This window comes from Grammomys surdaster, unplaced genomic scaffold (genome assembly GCF_004785775.1).
Source record: "Grammomys surdaster isolate TR1022 unplaced genomic scaffold, NIH_TR_1.0 126657, whole genome shotgun sequence".
Taxonomy (NCBI): Eukaryota; Metazoa; Chordata; class Mammalia; order Rodentia; family Muridae; genus Grammomys; species Grammomys surdaster.
Genome location: NW_021621446.1, coordinates 6,003 through 12,282, shown reverse-complemented (window position 1 = coordinate 12,282; position 6,280 = coordinate 6,003). Strand labels below are relative to the sequence as shown.

At 40.7% G+C, this 6,280-nt stretch overlaps 1 pseudogene; it reads left to right on the top strand.

The window, feature by feature from the left end:
• The first annotated feature begins 290 nt into the window (after positions 1-290).
• On the top strand, positions 291-1,305 carry LOC114615329 (annotated as a pseudogene).
• The last annotated feature ends 4,975 nt before the right edge of the window (positions 1,306-6,280 follow it).

The following is a 6,280-nucleotide window of genomic DNA, read 5'->3' as shown; positions in this document are numbered from 1 at the left end:
ATGAGATAAATACTTTTACAATAACAGATATCCTTAAAGATGTAATGGAACCCATAATAAAGGAGAACACCATGGACATAAACAAAATGATGAAACTCTGTTATATCTGATTTCTCATTACATTTAGAAAACACTGTAAAAGTGATTCATACATATAAAAATATTTAGTAGTATAATACATGGGGTAAAACTTCCAAAAGGGCCAATCACATACACAGGCATGGAAGAATTTATACTGTAGATAAAATTTCTAAATATATGCAAAGTGATCAAGATTTTGTATGTCACAGGCCTCTTCAAAGGGAAGAAAGAATTCACACTGAAGAGAAAACCTATAAAAGTGTCCAATGTAATGAAGTGTTTTCAAGTCACAGTCATCCTCAGATACATAAAACAGTGCTTACTGGAGCCTTTGTATATGAGAGTGGTCTTGAATTGCATAGTAGAACAAACACAGGAGAGAAACCCTGTGATTGTAACACACATGGTGAAGCCTTTGCATGCCACAGCCATCTGCAAAGCCCTAAAAGAACACATACTGGAGAGAAGCCCTATGAATGTAAACAATGTGGTAAAGCCTTTGCACAGAACAGTCATCTTCAGAGTCATAAAAGAACACATACTGGAGAGAAGCCCTATGAATGTAAACAATGTGGTAAAGCCTTTGCACAGAACAGTCATCTTCAGAATCATAAAAGAACACACACTGGAGAGAAGCCCTATGAATGTAAACAGTGTGGTAAAGCCTTTGCATGGAACAGTAATCTTCAGAATCATAAAAGAACACATACTGGAGAGAAGCCCTATGAATGTAAACAATGTGGTAAAGCCTTTGCATGGAGCAGTCATCTTCAGAGTCATAAAAGAACACATACTGGAGAGAAGCCCTATGAATGTAAACAGTGTGGTAAAGCCTTTACACAGAACAGTCATCTTCAGAGTCATAAAAGAACACATCCTGGAGAGAAGCCCTATGAGTGTAAACAGTGTGGTAAAGCCTTTGCATGGAGCAGTCATCTTCAGAGTCATAAAAGAACACATACCCTATGAGTGATAAATCCTTTGCCCATCACAGTACTCTTCAAAGGCATAAAAGAACACATACTGGAGGGAAGCCCAATGAATGTAACCACTGTGGTAAAGCCTTTGCCCACAACAGTAGTCTTTAAAGACATAATAAAATGCATACTGGAGGGAAGCCCTATTAATATAACCAGTGTAATAAAGCCTTTACACATAACAGTAATTTTCAGAGTTATAAAAGAACACATACTGGAGAGAAACGTTAGCAAGTTCACCAGTGCTGTAAAGACTTCACATACCACTGTCATCTTCAAAGGCATAAACCATCACATACATGGAGAAAACCCTATGAATATAACTAATGTGTGTAAATCCTTTGCACATTTTGGAGTTCTTCAAAGGCATTAAAAACACAAATTGGAGTGAACCCCTATGAAGGTATTCAACTTGATTAAACCTGTGCATATCAGCCTCAATGCATGAAAGGAGTCATACTGGAGAGATATCCTGTGTGAATGTGAGAGAGAGAGAGAGAGAGAGAGAGAGAGAGAGAGAGAGAGAGAGAGAGAGAGAGAGACTGACTCTTTGGCTAATCTTCCCATGGTTTTCCTCCTACTTAATTACCTTGCCTAGCTTTGATATGAGTAATTATGCCTATTAGTATTTTCACATATTATGTCTTGTTCAATGGATATCCAAAAGAGGCTTGCTATTTTTTTGAAGGGGATGGGAGAGGAGTGAATCTTGTAGCCATGGTAGGTTGGGAAATTTATGGAGAAGTGAAGGGAGAGGAAAACAATCCTGGAATAAAACCTTCAGCCTATAATGTTTCCTCCTTGCAAGATGTGCTGGGTCAATAGTAGCACACTTGTGGTGGTAGCCAATTAGTGACTGGTTTAATTGGAGGCACATGAAAGAAGAAGGAGGCTGTAACTGACACTGACTGGTTGACCAGAAACTAGAAGCAAGATAAGCCAGAATGATACAATAAAACCAAATATAACTGCCCTCTCCCACAACAAAAATCAGCTTCAATAATGATGTTCTGCTCTATTCATAGTTTGGTGACTATACCAACTGTCGTGAAAAAGTCTGCCTTCAGCAGGGCATGGGAGTAGTATAAATGACCCACAGCTAAACACTAGGCATAGAGAAGCCTGATTTGCAGTCTCTATGGCTTTTCTTACCTAAGAGCTTGGAGAAACTCAGAGAAGAGGAGGAGAAGGAATTGTGGAAAGCAGAGGTGTCAAAGACACAAGGAGAACATAGGCAACACAATTATCTTACCGGGATTACTGGGGTTTCCCAGATACTGAAGCACAATCTTCGAGCCTGTATGGGTCTACACTAGGTACACTGCATATATGCTATGATTGTTGGCTGGTGGTTTTCTTTGTAGGGGATGTTGAGGAATACTGAGGGTAGGAGTGAAGTTTTCTTTTACTCTTTTACCTGCTCCTAGGACTCCTGCCCTCCTATTAGTTGACCTCTTCAAGGCTTGAAATGAATGTTTGTGCATGTTCTCCTTTTATCTAATCTTGGTGTTTCATTAATGTGTCTGTTAGACCTACTTTTTTCTGAGGAAGACATAAGACAGTCATGGTTGGGAAAAGGTGAGTTAGGCAGGAGTGAAAAGTGCTAGAAGCAGGGATAGTGCCAGTTAGAATGGATTGTATTAGATAAGAATAAAAAGAATTGTAATGGGTAAAACCTTAGAGATGAAAGGCTTTAAAATTTAGAGGAGATACAGTTTAGATATGAGAGATCTGAGCATCATTTCTTTGTGCAGGTACAGGAGTGGCTTCCTTAAAGGGAGATAATGTGAAAACCGAGTATGGAGTCCAGAGCTTTTAAGTGAGCTGGATTAGGCCAAGTGTTTTATCAAAGAAAGTGAGGTTTTAGGATCTTCTGATTCCAAGGAGGAAGAGATAGTCATACTGTGACCACAAGGGCATAAAGGAAGAGACAAAACACCTGTGAGAAGTGGGTGAGGTAAGGGTAGAAATAAAGTTTAAGGTCATCTAAGGAATCTCTTGGGCTTCTATATGGAGCTTCGAGGGAACAGTTTAGAAAAATAAACGACCTCCAACCCAGTGATGATTCCCGTATCCTAGAAGTCTAGGAGGGCACTGAGAAAGTATGGCCCATAGCAAACAATTTGTAGCAAGAGTTGTGGAGCACAGGGTTGCAATACTTAGGCCCAGGTGAAGATGAATCAGGTAGCTCTGAGGAAGAGGAGGAAGAGGCAAGGAAATAGTCACTTGTCCAAGAGGAGAGAAGGAAGCTGTAGGGCTGCAGCTCCTAGAAGGAAGGAAGTCAAAGCTCCATGAATTAGCTGAGAAAAAGATTTCAGAAATATAAGTGACATGATGTCTAGAATTTATATCTAGGGCAGCCCCAAGAAGAGTAAGAGACTTGTAGGAGAGAAGTGTCACAAGTCACAGAGGAGTGTCGTCTCTATTCATGTTAAATGGGCAGGACTACAAGGGTTCCTGGTACGCCAGTGTGGCTTTGGTAGTACTAGTAAGGAGAATGGGAAGTTCTGAATCGATACTTAACACTAGAGGAGAAGAGACCAGCAGTCAGAGCAGGTAGAGGAGAACTCTATTAAAAAGATGGATTGGAAGACTCTTCTGTGGAAGAAGAGGTTTCCAACACAGGGAGACAAGTAACTGTCTTACTTGTCCCTTTGTTCAGGACCCTAGAGGGTGTGGCAGGATCCAGAAGCCAGAGAGAGATGTTTGATGTTTTTCCAATAGGTGAAGCAGGCTTCCTTAACCAGTGAGGTGCTTACAAAAATAGATGACCAGAAATGAATTATTAGAACAGGGGGAGAAGAGTGACATTGTAGAATTTGGAGTCAAACTTGTTGCCTGGCAGAAGCCAGCAACAAACAAACCAGCCCAGTCAGATGAGATGATGCAGAGAGACTGATCCCGTATGCGGTTTTAGTACCAGATGAATAAAAGGAGGCCGTGACCACTTGTAGGCATGTTTGAGAAGAATGTTTTGTTGAAGGAATGAGTTAGGGCACAACTATGAGTATCTGGAAACATCCAAACCTCAGCTTTGCAGAATATACTTGGCCTTTTGTTTTGAGATGAAGGAATCAGAAAGTAATTGAAGAGGTGGGGGAGAAAGAATGTGGAAGCAACTTCCATGGGAACCCATTGGTTCTTCAGGTGAACCTAATAAAAATAATTTGAAAATCAACTAATGAGATTTACCAACAAAAACAATAAGACATCATTTGACAAAAAAATATTGAGAGAAATATTGACATTATTAACATAGTGAAAGTACTGCAAGAAGAAATCTATGTACAAATGACTTATTTCAAGATTGATACCAAAGTTGTATTAGCAACAGTATATTCAAGCACTGTTTCCTGAAGAACAAGGGATAAACAGTTTCATCGTATATGAATGACAGATAGTTTTTCCAACTAAATTATAAAAACAAACCTAGTAAGATCTCTAAGTCCTCTAGAAATTAAAAGTACTCATTTACCTATTCTGCATCACTAAATAAAAACTTGAGAGGACCCAGAGCACATTTCTTGCTGTGAATCTAAGCAGTGTTGGGACATGCATCTAAAAATAACAATATTTTACATTATTTCAAGGGAGTCTTCTTCTATTCAATGTATGTTCTATTATTCTGGAGCGGTGGCTCGGAGACAAACAGCAACTACTGCTTCTCCAGAGGACACTGGCTCAGTTACAGCACTCACACTTACTGGGTGGTTCATGACATTCTGCAACACTGGTTCTAGTTGATCTGCAACCTCCTCTCATGAGAGAATTCACTGAGAATATTACTTTTTTTGTCCTGTGTACTTAACTTCCTGTCTCTATGTATTTAAATGACAATAAAAAAATCTCTTACAAATTTAGTCCAATTTGCCATTCATTGAAAATTAAAACAGCCCATATACCAGATTAAGTCACTATTTGAACGAAATTGGTCTGTATGCATGAAAAGTATTTCTTTGGTGTGTGTGTGTGTCTGTGTGTCTGTGTGTGTGTGTGTGTGTGTGTATGTGTGTGAGTGTATAAAATGTCCTATGAGGATCTATGCCCTGCCATGAAACAAACACATATTTCAGAATAGGAAATCTCCCTTTAGTCTAAGGCTTTTAAAATGAAAACACAATTTTTAATAAAATTAATGTGCATTAGCCGGGCGGTGGTGGCGCACGCCTTTAATCCCAGCACTTGGGAGGCAGAGGCAGGTGGATCTCTGAGTTCGAGAGTTCGAGGCCAGCCTGGTCTACAGAGTGAGTTCCAGGACAGCCAGGGCTACACAGAGAAACCCTGTCTCGAAAAAACCAAAAAAAAAAAAAAAAATTAATGTGCATTGATTTAATCTTGCAATAACTTCACTTTCTACTATTGTTTTCATTGCTATGAATTTCATATACAGCTTAGAAGAAAATATGCTGACATGTGAAATCTTTTATGGATGTTTAAAAAAATAAAAATGATATGACTAAGAATAATAATGCTGCAAATTTTCATTTTGAATTGCTGATAAGCAAACATGTATGGAGAGAGTACTTGTCTTCCTCAGTGTGGCCTGCCCTCTTTCTAATACAACTTTCAACTTTCCTACCAGTTTCTGATCAGGAAAACATGGACAGGAAAGAGAAAGATGAGGGGGCCAGCCACAGATTTCCTCCTAACAGACTGTCCTCTCAAGAGCAAGAAATCTGCTCTTTCTGTGGATTTGTGAACTGCTAAATTCTAAGAGATGCAAAGGAACTGAGAGTCAGAGGGATGGAGAGACACAAGCAGCAATTGTAGCTGATGCAGAATTCTCAGCAGCAGTTCCTGTCCTAACTGGTGTCAAGTTCACTGCTACCACAGGCTCAATCTGTGCTGCTGGGGATGTCCTGTAGCTACACAGCTGTGGTTTTCTCTTCAATCTTAGTTAGTACAGGATTGTTGGGCAATGTTGGCGTGGGGGTGTGGGCGGCCGGGCAGGCACAAGCCGACCGGATGAACCAATGAACCAAGTGCCATCCTGGGACCCCCGGCTCTCAGCATTCTGTGTTGACTATTCGGTCTCACCCGCCCACACTCCCCTGGCAACCTCAGGGTCTCGGGAGCAGAGACTCCAGGCATGAGGGATCGGACACAGGCCAGCGGTCCGGGGAGGCAGTGCACGGGCCTGTTGTCAGGAGAAAGTGTCCCGTGGCCCACTGGAGTGCAGAGAGCACAGGACGGGCAGAAAAGGCTTTTCTCCCTCCCCTGCC